Source organism: Saccoglossus kowalevskii, unplaced genomic scaffold (assembly GCF_978046115.1).
Source record: "Saccoglossus kowalevskii unplaced genomic scaffold, keSacKowa6.1 SCAFFOLD_24, whole genome shotgun sequence".
Classification (NCBI taxonomy): Eukaryota; Metazoa; Hemichordata; class Enteropneusta; family Harrimaniidae; genus Saccoglossus; species Saccoglossus kowalevskii.
This window is the reverse complement of record NW_028188618.1, coordinates 3,834,965-3,853,778: the sequence shown is the minus strand read 5'-3', so window position 1 is coordinate 3,853,778 and position 18,814 is coordinate 3,834,965. Positions and strand designations below refer to the sequence as shown.

The following is an 18,814-nucleotide window of genomic DNA, read 5'->3' as shown; positions in this document are numbered from 1 at the left end:
GGATTTCAATTAATGTTTCGGCTAGGCAAAAAATCAAGGGAAAAAGATAGTATGTACGGTGGAATAAAAATGTTGATAAGCCTACTGCACGTGGCATTCCCAACAGGTCTCCCATGCAAGTACTAACCACGCCCGATGCAGCTTAACTTCAGTGATCGGACGAGAACTGCTGTATTCTGCAATGGTTTGGCAGTAGGCTGAATATTCGTGGGAATTGGATGTAATTTAATACTTCGGCTAGGCAAAAAATCCCGGGAAATAGTTAGTATGTATGGTGGAATAAAAATGTTGATGAGCCTAATGCACATGGTATTCCAGGACGGTCTGCCATGCAACCACGCCCGATGCAGCTTAACTTCAGTGATCGGACGAGAACTGGTGTATTCTGCAGTGGTTTTGCAGTAGGCTGAATATTCGTCCGAATTGTATGTCATTTAATGCTTCGTCTAGGCAAAAAATCATGGGAAAAAGTTAGAATGTAATGTGGAATAAAAATGTTGATGGGCCTACTGCATGTGGTATCCCCAGCCGGTCTCCCATGCAAGTCCTAACCATGCTCGATGCAGCTTAACTTCAGTGATCGAACGAGAACTGGTGTATTCTGCAATGGTTTGGCAGTAGGCTGAATTATCGTCGGAATTGGATTTCAATTAATGTTTCGGCTAGGCAAATAATCAAGGGAAAAAGATAGTATGTACGGTGGAATAAAAATGTTGATAAGCCTACTGCACGTGGTATTCCCAGCCGGTCTCCCATGCAAGTACTAACCGCGCCCGATGCAGCATAAATTCAGTGATTAGACGAGAACTGGTGTGTTCTGCAATGGTTTCACAGTAGGCTGAATATTCGTCCGAATTTTATGTAATTTAATGCTTCGTCTAGACAAAAAATCATGGGGAAAAAGTTAGTATGTAATGTGGAATAAAAATGTTGATGAGCCTACTGCACGTGGTATTCCCAGCGGCTCTCCCATGCAAGTACTAACCACGCCCGATGCAGCTAAACTTCAGTGATCGGACGAGAGCTTATGTATTCTGCAATGGTTTGGCAGTAGGCTGAATACTCGTCGGAATTGGATGTCATTTAATGCTACGGCTAGACAAATAATCATGGGAAAAAGTTAGTATGCAATGTGGAATCAAAATGTTGATAAGCCTACTGCACGTGGTATTCCCAGCCGGTCTCCCATGCATGTACTAACCACGCCCGATGCAGCTTAACTTCAGTGATCGAACGAGAACTGGTGTATTCTGCTATGTTTTGGCAGTAGCCTGAATATTCGTCGGAATTGGATGTCATTTAGTACTTCGGCTAGGCAAAAAATCCCGGGAAAAATTTAGTATGTACGGTGGAATAAAAATGTTGATGAGCCTAATGCACGTGGTATTCCCAGCCGGTTTCCAATGCAAGTACTGACCACGCCCGATGCAGCTTAACTTCAGTGACCGAACGAGAACTGGTGTATTCTGCAATGGTTTGGCCGTAGACTGAATATTCGTCCGAATTGTATGTAATTTAATGCTTCGTCTAGGCAAAAAATCATGGGGAAAAAGTTAGTATGTAATGTGGAATAACAATGTTGATGAGCGTACTGCACGTGGTATTCCCAGCCGGTCTCCCATGCAAGTACTAAGCACGCCCGATGCAGCTTAACTTCAGTGATCGGACGAGAACTGCTGTATTCTGCAATGGTTTGGCAGTAGGCTGAATATTCGTCGGAATTGGATGTAATTTAATACTTTGGCTAGGCAAAACATTCCGGGAAAAAGTTAGTATGTATGGTAGAATAACAATGTTGATGGGCCTACTGCACGTGGTATTCCCAGCCGGTCTCCCATGCAAGTCCTAACCATGCCCGATGCGGCTTAACTTCAGTGATCGGACGAGAACTGGTGTATTCTGCAATGGTTTGGCCGTTGGCTGAATATTTGTCGGAATTGGATTTCAATTAATGCTTCGGCTAGCCAAAAAATCACGGGAAAAAGATAGTATGTATGGTGGAAATAAAAAGTTGATTAGCCTACTACACGTGGTATTCCCAGCAGGTCTCCCATGCAAGTACTAACCACGCCCGATGCAGCTTAACATCAGTGATCGGACGAGAACTGCTGTATTCTGCAATGGTTTGGCAGTAGGCTGAATATTCGTCGGAATAGGATGTAATTTAATACTTCGGCTAGGCAAAACATTCCGGGAAAATGTTAGTATGTATGGTAGTATAAAAATGTCGATGAGCCTAATGCACATGGTTATCCAGGCCGGTCTCCCATGCAACCACGCCCGATGCAGCTTAACTTCAGTGATCGGACGAGAACTGGAGTATTCTGCAATGGTTTGGCAGTAGGCTGAATATTCGCCCGAATTGTATGTCATTTAATGCTTCGTCTAGGCAAAAAATCATGGGAAAAAGTTAGAATGAAATGTGGAATAAAAATGTTGATGGGCCTACTGCACGTGGTATTCTCAGCCGGTCTCCCGTGCAAGTCCTAACCATGCCTGATGCGGCTTAACTTCAGTGATCGGACGAGAACTGGTGTAATCTGAAATGGTTTGGCAGTAGCCTGAATATATGTCGGAATTGGATTTCAATTAATGTTTCGGCTAGGCAAAAAATCAAGGGAAAAAGATAGTATGTACGGTGGAATAAAAATGTTGATAAGCCTACTGCACGTGGCATTCCCAACAGGTCTCCCATGCAAGTACTAACCACGCCCGATGCAGCTTAACTTCAGTGATCGGACGAGAACTGCTGTATTCTGCAATGGTTTGGCAGTAGGCTGAATATTCGTGGGAATTGGATGTAATTTAATACTTCGGCTAGGCAAAAAATCCCGGGAAATAGTTAGTATGTATGGTGGAATAAAAATGTTGATGAGCCTAATGCACATGGTATTCCAGGACGGTCTGCCATGCAACCACGCCCGATGCAGCTTAACTTCAGTGATCGGACGAGAACTGGTGTATTCTGCAGTGGTTTTGCAGTAGGCTGAATATTCGTCCGAATTGTATGTCATTTAATGCTTCGTCTAGGCAAAAAATCATGGGAAAAAGTTAGAATGTAATGTGGAATAAAAATGTTGATGGGCCTACTGCATGTGGTATCCCCAGCCGGTCTCCCATGCAAGTCCTAACCATGCCCGATGCAGCTTAACTTCAGTGATCGAACGAGAACTGGTGTATTCTGCAATGGTTTGGCAGTAGGCTGAATTATCGTCGGAATTGGATTTCAATTAATGTTTCGGCTAGGCAAATAATCAAGGGAAAAAGATAGTATGTACGGTGGAATAAAAATGTTGATAAGCCTACTGCACGTGGTATTCCCAGCCGGTCTCCCATGCAAGTACTAACCGCGCCCGATGCAGCATAAATTCAGTGATTAGACGAGAACTGGTGTGTTCTGCAATGGTTTCACAGTAGGCTGAATATTCGTCCGAATTTTATGTAATTTAATGCTTCATCTAGACAAAAAATCATGGGGAAAAAGTTAGTATGTAATGTGGAATAAAAATGTGGTTGAGCCTACTGCACGTGGTATTCCCAGCGGCTCTCCCATGCAAGTACTAACCACGCCCGATGCAGCTAAACTTCAGTGATCGGACGAGAGCTTATGTATTCTGCAATGGTTTGGCAGTAGGCTGAATACTCGTCGGAATTGGATGTCATTTAATGCTACGGCTAGACAAATAATCATGGGAAAAAGTTAGTATGCAATGTGGAATCAAAATGTTGATAAGCCTACTGCACGTGGTATTCCCAGCCGGTCTCCCATGCATGTACTAACCACGCCCGATGCAGCTTAACTTCAGTGATCGAACGAGAACTGGTGTATTCTGCTATGTTTTGGCAGTAGCCTGAATATTCGTCGGAATTGGATGTCATTTAGTACTTCGGCTAGGCAAAAAATCCCGGGAAAAATTTAGTATGTACGGTGGAATAAAAATGTTGATGAGCCTAATGCACGTGGTATTCCCAGCCGGTTTCCAATGCAAGTACTGACCACGCCCGATGCAGCTTAACTTCAGTGATCGAACGAGAACTGGTGTATTCTGCAATGGTTTGGCCGTAGACTGAATATTCGTCCGAATTGTATGTAATTTAATGCTTCGTCTAGGCAAAAAATCATGGGGAAAAAGTTAGTATGTATTGTGGAATAACAATGTTGATGAGCCTACTGCACGTGGTATTACCAGCCGGTCTCCCATGCAAGTACTTAGCACGCCCGATGCAGCTTAACTTCAGTGATAGGACGAGAACTGCTGTATTCTGCAATGGTTTGGCAGTAGGCTGAATATTCGTCGGAATTGGATGTAATTTAATATTTAGGCTAGGCAAAACATTCCGGGAAATGTTAGTATGTATGGTAGAATAAAAATGTTGATGAGCCTAATGCACATGGTTATCCAGGCCGGTCTCCCATGCAACCACGTCCGATGCAGCTTAACTTCAGTGATCGGACGAGAACTGGAGTATTCTGCAATGGTTTGGCAGTAGGCTGAATATTCGCCCGAATTGTATGTCATTTAATGCTTCGTCTAGGCAAAAAATCATGGGAAAAAGTTAGAATGTACGGTGGAATAAAAATGTTGATAAGCCTACTGCACGTGGCATTCCCAGCGGGTCTCCCATGCAAGTACTAACCACGCCCGATGCAGCTTAACTTCAGTGATTGGACGAGAACTGGTGTACTCTGCAATGGTTTGGCAGTAGGCTGAATATTCGTCGGAATTGGATGTAATTTAATACTTCGGCTAGACAAAAAATCCCGGAAAAAAGTTAGTATGTACGGTGGAATAAAAATGTTGATGAGCCTACTGCATGTGGTATTCCCAGCCGGTCTCCCATGCAAGTACTAACCACGCCCGATGCAGCATAAATTCAGTGATTAGACGAGAACTGGTGTGTTCTGCAATGGTTTGACAGTAGGCTGAATATTCGTCGGAATTGGATGTCATTTACTGCTACGGCTTGGCAAAAAAATCATGGGTAAAAGTTAGTATGAAATGTGGAATAAAAATGTTGATGAGCCTACTGCACGTGGTATTCTCAGCCGGTCTCCCATGCAAGTACTAACCACGCCCAATGCAGCTTAACTTCAGAGATCGGACGTGAACTAGTGTATTCTGCAATGGTTAGGCAGTAGGCTGAATATTCGTTGCAATTGGATGTAATTTAATACTTCGGCTAGGCAAAAAATCCCGGGAAAACGTTAGTATGTACGGTGGAATAAAAATGTTGATGAGCCTAATGCACGTGTTATTCCCAGCCTGTGTCCCATGCAAGTACTAACCACGCCCGATGCAGCTTAACTTCAGTGATCGGATGAGAACTGGTGTATTCTGCAATGGTTTGGGAGTAGGCTGAATATTCGTCCGAATTGTATGTCATTTAATGCTTCGTCTAGGCAAAAATCATGGGGAAAAAGTTAGTATGTAATGTGGAATAAAAATGTTGAAGAGCCTACTGCACGTGGTATTCCCAGCCGGTCTCCCATGCAAGTACTAAGCACGCCCGATGCAGCTTAACTTCAGTGATCGGACGAGAACTGGTGTATTCTGCAATAAAAAAGTTCATCAGCCTACTGCACGTGGTATTCCCAGCCGGTCTCCCAGGCAAGTACTAACCACGCCCGATGCAGCTTAAATTCAGTTATCGAACGAGAACTGGTGTGTTCTGCAATGGTTTGACAGTAGGCTGAATATTCGTCAGAATTGCATGTCGTTTAACGCTTCGGCTAGGCAATAAATCCCGGGAAAAATTTTGCATGTACGGTGAAATAAAAATGTTGATAAGGCTACTACACGTGGTATTCCCTGCCGGTCTCCCATGCAAGTACTAACCACTCCCGATGCAGCTTAACTTCAGAGATCGGACGAGAACTGGTGTATTCTGCAATGGTTTGGCAGTAGGCTGAATATTCGTCGGAATTGGATTTCAATTAATGTTTCGGCTAGGCAAATAATCAATGGAAAAAGATAGTATGTACGGTGGAATAAAAATGTTGATAAGCCTACTGCACGTGGCATTCCCAGCAGGTCTCCCATGCAAGTACTAACCACGACCGATACAGCTTAACTTCAGTGATCGGACGAGAACTGGTGTACTCTGCAATGGTTTGGCAGTAGGCTGAATATTCGTCGGAATTGGATGTAATTTAATACTTCGGCTAGTCAAAAAATCCCGGAAAAAAGTTAGTATGTACGGTGGAATAAAAATGTTGATGAGCCTAGTGCACGTGGTATTCCCAGCCGGTCTCCCATGCAAGTACTAACCACGCCCGATGCAGCATAAATTCAGTGATTAGACGAGAACTGGTGTGTTCTGCATTGGTTTGACAGTAGGCTGAATATTCGTCGGAATTGGATGTCATTTACTGCTACGGCTAGGCAAAAAAATCATGGGTAAAAGTTAGTATGTAATGTGGAATAAAAATGTTGATGAGCCTACTGCACGTGGTATTCTCAGCCGGTCTACCATGCAAGTACTAACCACGCCCAATGCAGCTTAACTTCAGAGATCGGACGAGAACTAGTGTATTCTACAATAGTCTGGCAGTAGGCTGAATATTCGTCGGAATTGGATGTAATTTAATACTTCGGCTAGGCAAAAAATCCCGGGAAAACGTTAGTATGTACGGTGGAATAAAAATGTTGATGAGCCTAATGCACGTGTTATTCCCAGCCTGTGTCCCATGCAAGTACTAACCACGCCCGATGCAGCTTAACTTCAGTGATCGGATGAGAACTGGTGTATTCTGCATTGGTTTGGCAGTAGGCTGAATATTCGTCCGAATTGTATGTCATTTAATGCTTCGTCTAGGCAAAAAATCATGGGGAAAAAATTAGTATGTAATGTGGAATAAAAATGTTGATGAGCCTACTGCACGTGTTATTCTCAGCCAGTCTCCCATGCAAGTACTAACCACGCGCGATGCAGCTTAAATTCAGTTATCGAAAGAGAACTGGTGTGTTCTGCAATGGTTTGACAGTAGGTTGAATATTCATCAGAATTGCATGTCGTTTAACGCTTCGGCTAGGCAAAAAATCCCGGGAAAATTTTGCATGTACGGTGGAATAAAAATGTTGATATGGCTACTACACTTGGTATTGCCAGCCGGTCTCCCATGCAAGTACTAACCACTCCCGATGCAGCTTAACTTCAGAGATCGGACGAGAACTGGTGTATTCTGCAATGGTTTGGCAGTAGGCTGAATATTCGTCGGAATTGGATGTAATTTAATACTTCGGCTAGGCAAAAAATCCCGGGCAAACGTTAGTATGTACGGTGTAATAAAAATGTTGATGAGCATAATGCACGTGTTATTCCCAGCCTGTGTCCCATGCAAGTACTAACCACGCCCGATGCAGCTTAACTTCAGTGATCGGATGAGAACTGGTGTATTCTGCAATGGTTTGGCAGTAGGCTGAATATTCGTCCGAATTGTATGTCATTTAATGCTTCGTCTAGGCAAAAATTCATGGGGAAAAAATTAGTATGTAATGTGGAATAAAAATGTTGATGAGCCTACTGCACGTGTTATTCTCAGCCGGTCTCCCATGCAAGTACTAACCACGCCCGATGCAGCTTAAATTCAGTTATCGAACGAGAACCGGTGTGTTCTGCAATGTTTTGACAGTAGGCTGAATATTCGTCAGAATTGCATGTCGTTTAACGCTTCGGCTAGGCAAAAAATCCCGGGAAAATTTTGCATGTACGGTGGAATAAAAATGTTGATAAGGCTACTACACGTGGTATTCCCAGCCGGTCTCCCATGCAAGTACTAACCACTCCCGATGCAGCTTGACTTCAGAGATCGGACGAGAACTGGTGTATTTTGCAATGGTTTGGCAGTAGGCTGAATATTCGTCGGAATTGGATGTAATTTAATACTTCGGCTAGGCAAAAAATCCCGGGCAAACGTTAGTATGTACGGTGGAATAAAAATGTTGATGAGCATAATGCACATGGTATTCCCAGCCGATCTCCCATGCAAGTACTAAACACGCCCGATGCAGCTTAACTTCAGTGGTCGGACGAGAGCTGGTGTATTCTGCTATGGTTTGGCAGTAGGCTAGATATTCGTCGGAATTGGATGTAATTTAATACTTCGGCTAGGCAAAAAATCCCGGGAAAAAGTTAGTATGTATGGTGGAATAAAAATCTTGATGAGCCGACTGAACGAGGTATTCCCAGCCGGTCTCCCATGCAAGTACTAACCACGCCCGATGCAGCTTAACTTCAGTGATCGGATGAGAACTGGTGTATTCTGCAATAGTTGGCAGTAGGCTGAATATTCGTCCGAATTGTATGTCATTTAATGCTTCGTCTAGGCAAAAAATCATGGGGAAAATGTTAGTATGTAATGTGGAATAAAAATGTTGATGAGCCTACTGCACGTGGTATTCCCAGCCGGTCTCCCATGCAAGTACTAACCACGCCCGATGCAGCTTAACTTCAGTGATCGGACGAGAACTGGTGTATTCTGCAATAAAAAAGTTCATCAGCCTACTGCACGTGGTATTCCCAGCCGGTCTCCCAGGCAAGTACTAAAAACGCCCGATGCAGCTTAACTTCAGTGATCGGACGAGAACTGGTGTATTCTGCAATGGTTTGGCTGTAGGCTGAATATTCGTCGGAATTGGATGTCATTTAATGCTCCGGCTTGGGAAAAATCATGGGAAATCATGGGCCTACTGCACGCGGTATTCCCAGCCGGTCTCCCGTGCAAGTCCTAACCATGCCCGATGCGGCTTAACTTCAGTGACCGGACGAGAACTGGTGTATTCTGCATTGGTTTGGCAGTAGGCTGAATATTCGTTGCAACTGGATGTCATTTAATGCGTTGCATAGGCAAAAAATCATGGAAAAAATTTAGTAAGTACGGTGGAATAAAAATGTTCATCAGCCTACTGCACGCGGTATTCCCAGCCGGTCTCCCATGCAAGTACTAACCACGCCCAATGCAGGTTAACTTCAGTGATCGGACGAGAACTGGTGTATTCTGCAATGGTTTGGCAGTAGGCTGAATTATCGTCGGAATTCTATGTCATTTAATGCTACGGATAGACAAATAATCATGGGAAAAAGTTAGTATGCAATGTGGCATCAAAATGTTGATAAGCCTACTGCACGTGGTATTCCCAGCAGGTCTCCCATGCAAGTACTAACCACGCCCGATGCAGCTTAACTTCAGTGATTTGGCGAGAAATGGTGTATTCTGCTATGGTTTGGCAGTAGCCTGAATATTCGTCGGAATTGGATGTAATTCAGTATTTCGGCTAGGCAAACAATTCCGGGAAAAAGTTAGTATGTACCGTGGAATAAAAATGTTGATGAGCCTAATGCACGTGGTATTCCCAGCCGGTCTCCCATGCAAGTACTGACCACGCCCAATGCAGCTTAACTTCAGTGATCGGACGAGAACTGGTATATTATGCAATGGTTTGGCCGTAGGCAGTATATTCGTCCGAACTGTATGTAATTTAATGCTTCGTCTAGGCAAAAAAACATGGGAAAAAGTTAGTATGTAATGTGGAATAACAATGTTGATGAGCCTACTGCACGTGGTATTCCCAGCAGGTCTACCATGCAAGTACTAACCACGCCCGATGCAGCTTAACTTCAGTGATCGGACGAGAACTGGTGTGTTCTGCAATGGTTTGGCAATAGGCTGAATATTTGTCAGAATTGGATGTCGTTTAACGCTTCGGCTAAGCAAAAAATCCCGGGAAAAAGTTAGTATGTATGGTGGAATAAAAATGTTGATGGGCCTAATGCACTTGGTATTCCCAGCCGGTCTCCCATGCAACCACGCCCGATGCAGCTTAACTTCAGTGATCGGACGAGAACTGGTGTATTCTGCAATGGTTTGCCAGTAGGCTGAACATTTGTCCGAATTGTATGTCATTTAATGCTTCGTCTGGGCAAAAAATCATGGGGAAAAGGTAGAATGTAATGTGGAATAAAAATGTTGATGGACCTACTGCACGTGGTATTCCCAGCCGGTCTCCCGTGCAAGTCCTAACCATGCCCGATGCGGCTTAACTTCAATGATCGGACGAGAACTGGTGTATTTTGCATTGGTTTGGCAGTAGGCTGAATATTCGTCGCAATTAGATATCATTTAATGCTTCGGTTAGGCAAAAAATCATGGAAAAAAGTTAGTAAGTACGGTGGAATAAAAATGTTCATCAGCCTACTGCACGTGGTATTCCCAGCCGGTCTCCCATGCAAGTACTAACCACGCCCAATGCAGGTTAACTTCAGTGATCGGGCGAGAAATGGTGTATTCTGCTATGGTTTGGCAGTAGCCTGAATATTCGACGGAATTGGAGGTAATTTAGTACTTCGGCGAGGCAAAAAATCCTGGGAAAAAGTTAGTATGTACGGTGGAATAAAAATGTTGATGAGCCTAATGTACCTGGTATTCCCAGCCGGTCTCCCATGCAAGTACTAACCACGCCCAATGCAGCTTAACTTCAGAGATCGGACGAGAACTAGTGTATTCTGCCATGGTGTGGCAGTAGGCTGAATATTCGTTGGAATTGGATGTAATTTAATACTTCGGCTAGGCAAAAAATCCCGGGAAAACGTTAGTATGTACGGTGGAATAAAAATGTTGATGAGCCTAATGCACGTGTTATTCCCAACCTGTGTCCCATGCAAGTACTAACCACGCCCGATGCAGCTTAACTTCAGTGATCGGATGAGAACTGGTGTATTCTGCAATGGTTTGGCAGTAGGCTGAATATTCGTCCGAATTGTAAGTCATTTAATGCTTCGTCTACGCAAAAAAATCATGGGAAAAAGTTAGAATGTAATGTGGAATAAAAATGTTGATGGGCCTACTGCATGTGGTATTCCCAGCCGGTCTCCCATGCAAGTCCTAACCATGCCCGATGCAGCTTAACTTCAGTGATCGGACGAGAACTGGTGTATTCTGCAATGGTTTGGCAGTAGGCTGAATTATCGTCGGAATTGAATGTCATTTAATGCTACGGCTAGACAAATAATCATGGGAAAAAGTTAGTATGCAATGTGGAATGAAAATGTTGATAAGCCTACTGCAAGTGGTATTCCCAGCCGGTCTCCCATGCAAGTACTAACAACGCCCGATGCAGCTTAACTTCAGTGATCGGACGAGAACTGGTGTATTATGCAATGGTTTGGCCGTAGGCTGAATATTCGTCCGAACTGTATGTAATTTAATGCTTCGTCTAGGCAAAAAATCATGGGAAAAAGTTAGTATGTAATATGGAATAAAAATGTTGATGAGCCTACTGCACGTGGTATTCCCAGCCGGTCTCCCGTGCAAGTACTGACCACGCCCGATGAAGCTTAACTTCAGTGATCAGACGAGAACTTGTGTATTCTGCAATGGTTTGGCAGTAGGCTGAATATTTGTCGGAAATGGATGTCATTTAATGCTACGGCTAGACAAATAATCGTGGGAAAAAGTTAGTATGCAATGTGGAATAAAAATGTTGATGAGCCTACTGCACGTGGTAGTCCCAGAAGGTCTCCCATGCAAGTACTAACCACGCCCGATGCAGCTTAACTTCAGTGATCGGACGAGAACTGGTGTGTTCTGCAATGGTTTGACAGTAGGCTTAATATTCGTCAGAAATGGATGTCGTTTAACGCTTTGGCTAAGCAAAAAATCCAGGGAAAAAGTTAGTATGTACAGTGGAATAAAAATGTTGATGAGCCTAATGCACTTGGTATTCCCAGCCGGTCTCCCATGCAAGTACTGACCACGCCCGATGCAGCTTAACTTCAGTGATCGGACGAGAACTGGTGTATTCTGCAATGGTTTGGCAGTAGGCTGAATATTCGTCGGAATTGGATGTAATTTAATACTTCGGCTAGGCAAAAAATCCCGGGAAAAAGTTAGTATGTATGGTGGAATAAAAATGTTGATGAGCCTAATGCACATGGTATTCCTGGCCGGTCTCCCATGCAACCACGCCCGATGCAGCTTAACTTCAGTGATCGGACGAGAACTGGTGTATTCTGCAATGGTTTGCCAGTAGGCTGAATATTCGTCCGAATTGTATGTCATTTAATGCTTCATCTGGGCAAAAAATCATGGGAAAAAGGTAGAATGTAATGTGGAATAAAAATGTTGATGGGCCTACTGCACGTGGTATTCCCAGCCGGTCTCCCTTGCAAGTCCTAACCATGCCCGATGCAGTTTAACTTCAGTGATAGGACGAGAACTGGTGTATTTTGCATTGGTTTGGCAGTAGGCTGAATATTCGTCGCAATTGGATATCATTTAATGCTTCGGTTAGGCAAAAAATCATGGAAAAAAGTTAGTAAGTACGGTGGAATAAAAAAGTTCATCAGCCTACTGCACGTGGTATTCCCAACCGGTCTCCCATGAAAGTACTAACCACGCCCAATGCAGCTTAACTTCAGTGATCGGAGGAGAACTGGTGTATTCTGCAATGGTTTGGCAGTAGGCTGTATACTCGTCCGAATTGGATGTCATTTAATGCCACGGCTAGACAAAAAATCATAGGAAACAGTTAGTATGTAATGTGGAATAAAAATGTTGATGAGCCTAATGCACGTGGTATTCCCAGCCGGTCTCCCATGCAAGTACTAACCACTCCAGATGCAGCTTAACTTCAGTGATCGGACGAGAACTGGTGTGTTCTGCAATGGTTTGGCAGTAGGCTGAGTATTCGTCCGAATTTTATGTTATTTAATGTTTCGTCTAGGCAAAAAATCATGGGAAAAATTTAGTATGTAATGTGGAATAAAAATGTTGATGAGCCTACTGCACGTGGTATTCCCAGCCGGTCTCCCATGCAAGTACTAACCACGCCCGATGCAGCTTAACTTCAGTGATCGGACGAGAACTGGTGAATTATGCAATGGGTTGGCAGTAGGCTGTGTATTCGTCAGAATTGGATGTCGTTTAACGCTTCGGCTTGGCAAAAAATCCCGGGAAAATGTTGGTATGTACGTTGGAATAAAAATGTCGATAAGCCTACTACACGTGGTATTCCCAGCCGGTCTCCCATGCAAGTACTAACCACTCCAGATGCATCTTAACGTCAGAGATCGGACGAGAACTGGTGTATTCTGCAATGGTTTGGCAGTGGGCTGAATATTCGTCCGAATTTTATGTCATTTAATGTTTCGTCTAGGCAAAAAATCATTGGAAAAAGTGAGTATGTAATGTGGAATAAAAATGTTGATGAGCCTACTGCACATGGTATTCCCAGCCGGTCTCCCATGCAAGTACTAACCACGCCCGATGCAGCTTAACTTCAGTGATCGGACGAGAATTGGTGAATTATGCAATGGGTTGGCAGTAGGCTGAATATTCGTCGGAATTGGATGTCGTTTATGCTTCGGCTATGCAAAAAATCCCGCGAAAAAGTTAGTATGTACGGTGGAATAAAAATGTTGATGATCCTACTGCATGTGGTATTCTCAGCCGGTCTCCCATGCAAGTACTAACCACGCCCGATGCAGCTTAACTTCAGTGATCGGAGGAGAACTGGTGTATTCTGCAATAGTTTGTCAGTAGGCTGAATATTCGTCAGAATTTGATGTCATTTAATGCTACGGCTAGGCAAAAAATCACGGGGAAAAAAAGATAGTATGTACGGTGGAATAAAAATGTTGATGAGCCTAATGCACGTGGTATTCCCAGCCGGTCTCCCATGCAATTACTAACCACACCCGATGCAGCTTAACTTCAGTGATCGGACGAGAACTGGTGTTTTCTGCAATAAAAATGTTCATCAGCATACTGCACGTGGTATTCCCAGCCGGTCTCCCATGCAAGTACTAACCAAGCCTGATGCAGCTTAACTTCAGTAATCGGACGAGAACTTGTGTATTCTGCAATGGTTTGGCAGTAGGCTGAATATTCGTCGGAATGGGATGTCATTTAATGCTACGGCTAGGCAAAACATCATAGGAAAAAGTGAATATGTAATGTGTAATAAAAATGTTGATGAGCCTAATGCACGTGACATTCCCAGCCGGTCTCCCATTCAAGTACTAACCACGTCCGATGCAGCTTAACTTCAGTGATCGGACGAGAACTGGTGTGTTCTGCAATGGTTTGACAGTAGGCTGAATATTCGTCAGAATTGCATGTCGTTTTACGCCTCGGCTAGGCAAAAAATCTGGGGGAAATTTGGCATTTACGGAGGAATAAAAATGTTGGTAAGCCTACTACTCGTGGTATTCTAAGCCGGTCTCCCGTGCAAGAACTAACCACGCCCGATGCAGCCAAACTTCAGTGCTCGGACGAGAACTGGTGTATTCTGCAATGGTTTGGCAGTAGGATGGATATTCGTCAGAATTGGATGTAATTTAATACTTCGGCTAGGCAAAAAATCCCGGGAAAAAGTTAGTATGTACGGTGGAATAAAAATGTTGATGAGCCTAATGGACGTGGTATTCCCAGCCGTTCTCCCATGCAAGTACTAACCACGCCCAAAGCAGCTTAACTTCAGTGATCGGACGAGAACTGGTGTACTCTGCAATGGTTTGGCAGTAGGCTGAATATTCGTCAGAATTGGATGTAATTTAATACTTCGGCTAGGCAACAAATCCCGGGAAAATGTTAGTATATACGGTGGAATAAAAATGTTGATAGGCCTACTGCAGGTGGTATTCCCAGCCGGTCTCCCAAGCAAATACTAACCACACCCAATGCAGCTTAACTTCAGTGATCCGACGAAAACTGGTGTATACTGCAATGGTTTGGCAGTAGGCTGAATATTCGTCGGAATTGGATGTAATTTAATGCTACGGCTAGGCAAAACAAAATTTTGGGTAAAAGTTAGTATGTAATGTGGAATAAAAATGTTGATGAGCCTACTGCACGTGGTATTCCCAGCGGGTCTCCTATGCAAGTACTAACCACGCCCGATGCAGCTTAACTTCAGTGATCGGACGAGAACTGGTGTATTCTGCATTGGTTTGGCAGCAGGCTGGATATTCGTCGGAATTGGATGTAATTTAATACTTCGGCTAGGCAAAAAATCCCGGGATCAAGTTAGTATGTATGGTGGAATAAAAATGTTGATGAGCCTAATGCACGTGGTATTCCCAGCCGGTCTCCCATGCAAGTATTAACCACGCCCAATGCAGCTTAACTTCAGTGATCGGACGAGAACTGGTGTATTCTGCAATGGTTTGGCAGTAGGCTGAATATTCGTCCGAATTGTATGTCATTTAATGCTTCGTCTAGGCAAAAAATCATGGGAAAAAGTTATTATGTAATGTGGAATAAAAATATTGATGAGCCTACTGCACGTGGTATTCCCAGCCGGTCTCCCGTGCAAGAACTAACCACGCCCGATGCGGCTTAACTTCAGTGATCGGACGAGAACTGCTGTACTCTGCAATGGTTTGGCAGTAGGCTGAATATTCGTCGGAATTGGATGTAATTTAATGCTTCGGCTAGGCAACAAATCCCTGGAAAAAGTTAGTATGTCCGATGGAATGAAAATTTTGATAAGCCTACTGCAGGTGATATTCCCATCCGGTCTCCCATGCAAGTACTAACCACGTCCAATGCAGCTTAACTTCAGTGATCCGGCGAGAACTTGTGTATTCTGCAATGATTTGGCAGTAGGCTGAAGATTCGTCGGAATTGAATGTCATTTAATGCTACGGCTTGGCAAAAAAATCATGGGTAAAAGTTAGTATGAAATGTGGAATAAAAATGTTGATGAGCCTACTGCACGTGGTATTCTCAGCCGGTCTCCCATGCAAGTACTAACCACGCCCAATGCAGCTTAACTTCAGAGATCGGACGAGAACTAGTGTATTCTGCAATGGTTAGGCAGTAGGCTGAATATTCGTTGCAATTGGATGTAATTTAATACTTCGGCTAGGCAAAAAATCCCGGGAAAACGTTAGTATGTACGGTGGAATAAAAATGTTGATGAGCCTAATGCACGTGTTATTCCCAGCCTGTGTCCCATGCAAGTACTAACCACGCCCGATGCAGCTTAACTTCAGTGATCGGATGAGAACTGGTGTATTCTGCAATGGTTTGGGAGTAGGCTGAATATTCGTCCGAATTGTATGTCATTTAATGCTTCGTCTAGGCAAAAATCATGGGGAAAAAGTTAGTATGTAATGTGGAATAAAAATGTTGAAGAGCCTACTGCACGTGGTATTCCCAGCCGGTCTCCCATGCAAGTACTAAGCACGCCCGATGCAGCTTAACTTCAGTGATCGGACGAGAACTGGTGTATTCTGCAATAAAAAAGTTCATCAGCCTACTGCACGTGGTATTCCCAGCCGGTCTCCAGGCAAGTACTAAACACGCCCGATGCAGCTTAACTTCAGTTATCAGACGAGAACTGGTGTATTATGCAATAGTTTGGCAGTAGGCTGAATATTCGTCGGAATTTGATGTCATTTAATGCTACGGCTAGGCAAAAAATCATGGGTAAAAGTTAGTATGTAATGTGGAATAAAATGTTGTTGAGCCTACTGCACGTATTATTCTCAGCCGGTCTCCCAGGCAAGTACTAACCACGCCCGATGCAGCTTAAATTCAGTTATCGAACGAGAACTGGTGTGTTCTGCAATGGTTTGACAGTAGGCTGAATATTCGTCAGAATTGCATGTCGTTTAACGCTTCGGCTAGGCAATAAATCCCGGGAAAAATTTTGCATGTACGGTGAAATAAAAATGTTGATAAGGCTACTACACGTGGTATTCCCTGCCGGTCTCCCATGCAAGTACTAACCACTCCCGATGCAGCTTAACTTCAGAGATCGGACGAGAACTGGTGTATTCTGCAATGGTTTGGCAGTAGGCTGAATATTCGTCGGAATTGGATTTCAATTAATGTTTCGGCTAGGCAAATAATCAATGGAAAAAGATAGTATGTACGGTGGAATAAAAATGTTGATAAGCCTACTGCACGTGGCATTCCCAGCAGGTCTCCCATGCAAGTACTAACCACGACCGATACAGCTTAACTTCAGTGATCGGACGAGAACTGGTGTACTCTGCAATGGTTTGGCAGTAGGCTGAATATTCGTCGGAATTGGATGTAATTTAATACTTCGGCTAGTCAAAAAATCCCGGAAAAAAGTTAGTATGTACGGTGGAATAAAAATGTTGATGAGCCTAGTGCACGTGGTATTCCCAGCCGGTCTCCCATGCAAGTACTAACCACGCCCGATGCAGCATAAATTCAGTGATTAGACGAGAACTGGTGTGTTCTGCATTGGTTTGACAGTAGGCTGAATATTCGTCGGAATTGGATGTCATTTACTGCTACGGCTAGGCAAAAAAATCATGGGTAAAAGTTAGTATGTAATGTGGAATAAAAATGTTGATGAGCCTACTGCACGTGGTATTCTCAGCCGGTCTACCATGCAAGTACTAACCACGCCCAATGCAGCTTAACTTCAGAGATCGGACGAGAACTAGTGTATTCTACAATGGTCTGGCAGTAGGCTGAATATTCGTCGGAATTGGATGTAATTTAATACTTCGGCTAGGCAAAAATCCCGGGAAAACGTTAGTATGTACGGTGGAATAAAAATGTTGATGAGCCTAATGCACGTGTTATTCCCAGCCTGTGTCCCATGCAAGTACTAACCACGCCCGATGCAGCTTAACTTCAGTGATCGGATGAGAACTGGTGTATTCTGCAATGGTTTGGCAGTAGGCTGAATATTCGTCCGAATTGTATGTCATTTAATGCTTCGTCTAGGCAAAAAATCATGGGGAAAAAATTAGTATGTAATGTGGAATAAAAATGTTGATGAGCCTACTGCACGTGTTATTCTCAGCCAGTCTCCCATGCAAGTACTAACCACGCGCGATGCAGCTTAAATTCAGTTATCGAAAGAGAACTGGTGTGTTCTGCAATGGTTTGACAGTAGGTTGAATATTCATCAGAATTGCATGTCGTTTAACGCTTCGGCTAGGCAAAAAATCCCGGGAAAATTTTGCATGTACGGTGGAATAAAAATGTTGAAAAGGCTACTACACTTGGTATTGCCAGCCGGTCTCCCATGCAAGTACTAACCACTCCCGATGCAGCTCAACTTCAGAGATCGGACGAGAACTGGTGTATTCTGCAATGGTTTGGCAGTAGGCTGAATATTCGTCGGAATTGGATGTAATTTAATACTTCGGCTAGGCAAAAAATCCCGGGCAAACGTTAGTATGTACGGTGGAATAAAAATGTTGATGAGCATAATGCACGTGTTATTCCCAGCCTGTGTCCCATGCAAGTACTAACCACGGCCGATGCAGCTTAACTTCAGTGATCGGATGAGAACTGGTGTATTCTGCAATGTTTTGGCAGTAGGCTGAATATTCGTCTGAATTGTATGTCATTTAATGCTTCGTCTAGGCAAAAAATCATGGGGAAAAAATTAGTATGTAATGTGGAATAAAAATGTTGATGAGCCTACTGCACGTGTTATTCTCAGCCGGTCTCCCATGCAAGTACTAACCACGCCCGATGCAGCTTAAATTCAGTTATCGAACGAGAACCGGTGTGTTCTGCAATGTTTTGACAGTAGGCTGAATATTCGTCAGAATTGCATGTCGTTTAACGCTTCGGCTAGGCAAAAAATCCCGGGAAAATTTTGCATGTACGGTGGAATAAAAATGTTGATAAGGCTACTACACGTGGTATTCCCAGCCGGTCTCCCATGCAAGTACTAACCACTCCCGATGCAGCTTGACTTCAGAGATCGGACGAGAACTGGTGTATTCTGCAATGGTTTGGCAGTAGGCTGAATATTCGTCGGAATTGGATGTAATTTAATACTTCGGCTAGGCAAAAAATCCCGGGCAAACG

The 18,814-nt window shown here is 43.7% G+C and overlaps 66 pseudogenes; all 66 read right to left on the bottom strand.

Annotated features, from left to right (window-relative positions):
• Window positions 1–78: 78 nt before the first annotated feature.
• Window positions 79–198, bottom strand: LOC146726558 (5S ribosomal RNA; annotated as a pseudogene).
• A 305-nt stretch (window positions 199–503) lies between these two features.
• On the bottom strand, window positions 504–623 carry LOC146726557 (5S ribosomal RNA; annotated as a pseudogene).
• Window positions 624–719: 96 nt separating this feature from the next.
• On the bottom strand, window positions 720–839 carry LOC146726556 (5S ribosomal RNA; annotated as a pseudogene).
• A 97-nt stretch (window positions 840–936) lies between these two features.
• LOC146726555 (5S ribosomal RNA) lies at window positions 937–1,056 on the bottom strand (annotated as a pseudogene).
• Window positions 1,057–1,152: 96 nt separating this feature from the next.
• On the bottom strand, window positions 1,153–1,272 carry LOC146726554 (5S ribosomal RNA; annotated as a pseudogene).
• Window positions 1,273–1,368: 96 nt separating this feature from the next.
• LOC146726553 (5S ribosomal RNA) lies at window positions 1,369–1,488 on the bottom strand (annotated as a pseudogene).
• A 97-nt stretch (window positions 1,489–1,585) lies between these two features.
• On the bottom strand, window positions 1,586–1,705 carry LOC146726552 (5S ribosomal RNA; annotated as a pseudogene).
• Window positions 1,706–1,801: 96 nt separating this feature from the next.
• Window positions 1,802–1,921, bottom strand: LOC146726551 (5S ribosomal RNA; annotated as a pseudogene).
• Window positions 1,922–2,017: 96 nt separating this feature from the next.
• On the bottom strand, window positions 2,018–2,137 carry LOC146726550 (5S ribosomal RNA; annotated as a pseudogene).
• Window positions 2,138–2,658: 521 nt separating this feature from the next.
• On the bottom strand, window positions 2,659–2,778 carry LOC146726549 (5S ribosomal RNA; annotated as a pseudogene).
• A 305-nt stretch (window positions 2,779–3,083) lies between these two features.
• Window positions 3,084–3,203, bottom strand: LOC146726548 (5S ribosomal RNA; annotated as a pseudogene).
• A 96-nt stretch (window positions 3,204–3,299) lies between these two features.
• On the bottom strand, window positions 3,300–3,419 carry LOC146726547 (5S ribosomal RNA; annotated as a pseudogene).
• A 97-nt stretch (window positions 3,420–3,516) lies between these two features.
• On the bottom strand, window positions 3,517–3,636 carry LOC146726546 (5S ribosomal RNA; annotated as a pseudogene).
• A 96-nt stretch (window positions 3,637–3,732) lies between these two features.
• LOC146726545 (5S ribosomal RNA) lies at window positions 3,733–3,852 on the bottom strand (annotated as a pseudogene).
• Window positions 3,853–3,948: 96 nt separating this feature from the next.
• Window positions 3,949–4,068, bottom strand: LOC146726544 (5S ribosomal RNA; annotated as a pseudogene).
• Window positions 4,069–4,165: 97 nt separating this feature from the next.
• On the bottom strand, window positions 4,166–4,285 carry LOC146726543 (5S ribosomal RNA; annotated as a pseudogene).
• A 304-nt stretch (window positions 4,286–4,589) lies between these two features.
• LOC146726542 (5S ribosomal RNA) lies at window positions 4,590–4,709 on the bottom strand (annotated as a pseudogene).
• Window positions 4,710–4,805: 96 nt separating this feature from the next.
• Window positions 4,806–4,925, bottom strand: LOC146726541 (5S ribosomal RNA; annotated as a pseudogene).
• A 97-nt stretch (window positions 4,926–5,022) lies between these two features.
• On the bottom strand, window positions 5,023–5,142 carry LOC146726540 (5S ribosomal RNA; annotated as a pseudogene).
• Window positions 5,143–5,238: 96 nt separating this feature from the next.
• LOC146726539 (5S ribosomal RNA) lies at window positions 5,239–5,358 on the bottom strand (annotated as a pseudogene).
• A 214-nt stretch (window positions 5,359–5,572) lies between these two features.
• LOC146726538 (5S ribosomal RNA) lies at window positions 5,573–5,692 on the bottom strand (annotated as a pseudogene).
• A 96-nt stretch (window positions 5,693–5,788) lies between these two features.
• Window positions 5,789–5,908, bottom strand: LOC146726537 (5S ribosomal RNA; annotated as a pseudogene).
• A 96-nt stretch (window positions 5,909–6,004) lies between these two features.
• On the bottom strand, window positions 6,005–6,124 carry LOC146726536 (5S ribosomal RNA; annotated as a pseudogene).
• A 313-nt stretch (window positions 6,125–6,437) lies between these two features.
• LOC146726535 (5S ribosomal RNA) lies at window positions 6,438–6,557 on the bottom strand (annotated as a pseudogene).
• A 96-nt stretch (window positions 6,558–6,653) lies between these two features.
• LOC146726534 (5S ribosomal RNA) lies at window positions 6,654–6,773 on the bottom strand (annotated as a pseudogene).
• Window positions 6,774–7,301: 528 nt separating this feature from the next.
• LOC146726533 (5S ribosomal RNA) lies at window positions 7,302–7,421 on the bottom strand (annotated as a pseudogene).
• Window positions 7,422–7,518: 97 nt separating this feature from the next.
• Window positions 7,519–7,638, bottom strand: LOC146726532 (5S ribosomal RNA; annotated as a pseudogene).
• Window positions 7,639–7,733: 95 nt separating this feature from the next.
• LOC146726531 (5S ribosomal RNA) lies at window positions 7,734–7,853 on the bottom strand (annotated as a pseudogene).
• A 312-nt stretch (window positions 7,854–8,165) lies between these two features.
• LOC146726530 (5S ribosomal RNA) lies at window positions 8,166–8,284 on the bottom strand (annotated as a pseudogene).
• A 215-nt stretch (window positions 8,285–8,499) lies between these two features.
• On the bottom strand, window positions 8,500–8,619 carry LOC146726529 (5S ribosomal RNA; annotated as a pseudogene).
• A 65-nt stretch (window positions 8,620–8,684) lies between these two features.
• On the bottom strand, window positions 8,685–8,804 carry LOC146726528 (5S ribosomal RNA; annotated as a pseudogene).
• Window positions 8,805–8,900: 96 nt separating this feature from the next.
• On the bottom strand, window positions 8,901–9,020 carry LOC146726527 (5S ribosomal RNA; annotated as a pseudogene).
• A 96-nt stretch (window positions 9,021–9,116) lies between these two features.
• On the bottom strand, window positions 9,117–9,236 carry LOC146726526 (5S ribosomal RNA; annotated as a pseudogene).
• A 96-nt stretch (window positions 9,237–9,332) lies between these two features.
• On the bottom strand, window positions 9,333–9,452 carry LOC146726525 (5S ribosomal RNA; annotated as a pseudogene).
• A 96-nt stretch (window positions 9,453–9,548) lies between these two features.
• LOC146726524 (5S ribosomal RNA) lies at window positions 9,549–9,668 on the bottom strand (annotated as a pseudogene).
• A 521-nt stretch (window positions 9,669–10,189) lies between these two features.
• Window positions 10,190–10,309, bottom strand: LOC146726523 (5S ribosomal RNA; annotated as a pseudogene).
• A 96-nt stretch (window positions 10,310–10,405) lies between these two features.
• LOC146726522 (5S ribosomal RNA) lies at window positions 10,406–10,525 on the bottom strand (annotated as a pseudogene).
• Window positions 10,526–10,621: 96 nt separating this feature from the next.
• On the bottom strand, window positions 10,622–10,741 carry LOC146726521 (5S ribosomal RNA; annotated as a pseudogene).
• Window positions 10,742–10,838: 97 nt separating this feature from the next.
• LOC146726520 (5S ribosomal RNA) lies at window positions 10,839–10,958 on the bottom strand (annotated as a pseudogene).
• Window positions 10,959–11,054: 96 nt separating this feature from the next.
• LOC146726519 (5S ribosomal RNA) lies at window positions 11,055–11,174 on the bottom strand (annotated as a pseudogene).
• A 96-nt stretch (window positions 11,175–11,270) lies between these two features.
• On the bottom strand, window positions 11,271–11,390 carry LOC146726518 (5S ribosomal RNA; annotated as a pseudogene).
• A 96-nt stretch (window positions 11,391–11,486) lies between these two features.
• Window positions 11,487–11,606, bottom strand: LOC146726517 (5S ribosomal RNA; annotated as a pseudogene).
• Window positions 11,607–11,702: 96 nt separating this feature from the next.
• LOC146726516 (5S ribosomal RNA) lies at window positions 11,703–11,822 on the bottom strand (annotated as a pseudogene).
• A 521-nt stretch (window positions 11,823–12,343) lies between these two features.
• On the bottom strand, window positions 12,344–12,463 carry LOC146726515 (5S ribosomal RNA; annotated as a pseudogene).
• Window positions 12,464–12,559: 96 nt separating this feature from the next.
• Window positions 12,560–12,679, bottom strand: LOC146726514 (5S ribosomal RNA; annotated as a pseudogene).
• A 96-nt stretch (window positions 12,680–12,775) lies between these two features.
• LOC146726513 (5S ribosomal RNA) lies at window positions 12,776–12,895 on the bottom strand (annotated as a pseudogene).
• Window positions 12,896–13,207: 312 nt separating this feature from the next.
• LOC146726512 (5S ribosomal RNA) lies at window positions 13,208–13,327 on the bottom strand (annotated as a pseudogene).
• A 95-nt stretch (window positions 13,328–13,422) lies between these two features.
• LOC146726511 (5S ribosomal RNA) lies at window positions 13,423–13,542 on the bottom strand (annotated as a pseudogene).
• Window positions 13,543–13,759: 217 nt separating this feature from the next.
• LOC146726510 (5S ribosomal RNA) lies at window positions 13,760–13,879 on the bottom strand (annotated as a pseudogene).
• A 96-nt stretch (window positions 13,880–13,975) lies between these two features.
• Window positions 13,976–14,095, bottom strand: LOC146726509 (5S ribosomal RNA; annotated as a pseudogene).
• Window positions 14,096–14,406: 311 nt separating this feature from the next.
• On the bottom strand, window positions 14,407–14,526 carry LOC146726508 (5S ribosomal RNA; annotated as a pseudogene).
• Window positions 14,527–14,622: 96 nt separating this feature from the next.
• Window positions 14,623–14,742, bottom strand: LOC146726507 (5S ribosomal RNA; annotated as a pseudogene).
• Window positions 14,743–14,841: 99 nt separating this feature from the next.
• LOC146726506 (5S ribosomal RNA) lies at window positions 14,842–14,961 on the bottom strand (annotated as a pseudogene).
• A 96-nt stretch (window positions 14,962–15,057) lies between these two features.
• On the bottom strand, window positions 15,058–15,177 carry LOC146726505 (5S ribosomal RNA; annotated as a pseudogene).
• Window positions 15,178–15,273: 96 nt separating this feature from the next.
• On the bottom strand, window positions 15,274–15,393 carry LOC146726504 (5S ribosomal RNA; annotated as a pseudogene).
• A 96-nt stretch (window positions 15,394–15,489) lies between these two features.
• LOC146726503 (5S ribosomal RNA) lies at window positions 15,490–15,609 on the bottom strand (annotated as a pseudogene).
• A 97-nt stretch (window positions 15,610–15,706) lies between these two features.
• Window positions 15,707–15,826, bottom strand: LOC146726502 (5S ribosomal RNA; annotated as a pseudogene).
• Window positions 15,827–15,922: 96 nt separating this feature from the next.
• Window positions 15,923–16,042, bottom strand: LOC146726501 (5S ribosomal RNA; annotated as a pseudogene).
• Window positions 16,043–16,256: 214 nt separating this feature from the next.
• Window positions 16,257–16,375, bottom strand: LOC146726500 (5S ribosomal RNA; annotated as a pseudogene).
• A 95-nt stretch (window positions 16,376–16,470) lies between these two features.
• Window positions 16,471–16,590, bottom strand: LOC146726499 (5S ribosomal RNA; annotated as a pseudogene).
• Window positions 16,591–16,686: 96 nt separating this feature from the next.
• LOC146726498 (5S ribosomal RNA) lies at window positions 16,687–16,806 on the bottom strand (annotated as a pseudogene).
• A 96-nt stretch (window positions 16,807–16,902) lies between these two features.
• Window positions 16,903–17,022, bottom strand: LOC146726497 (5S ribosomal RNA; annotated as a pseudogene).
• A 313-nt stretch (window positions 17,023–17,335) lies between these two features.
• On the bottom strand, window positions 17,336–17,455 carry LOC146726496 (5S ribosomal RNA; annotated as a pseudogene).
• Window positions 17,456–17,550: 95 nt separating this feature from the next.
• Window positions 17,551–17,670, bottom strand: LOC146726495 (5S ribosomal RNA; annotated as a pseudogene).
• A 745-nt stretch (window positions 17,671–18,415) lies between these two features.
• Window positions 18,416–18,535, bottom strand: LOC146726494 (5S ribosomal RNA; annotated as a pseudogene).
• Window positions 18,536–18,630: 95 nt separating this feature from the next.
• Window positions 18,631–18,750, bottom strand: LOC146726493 (5S ribosomal RNA; annotated as a pseudogene).
• Window positions 18,751–18,814: the final 64 nt, after the last annotated feature.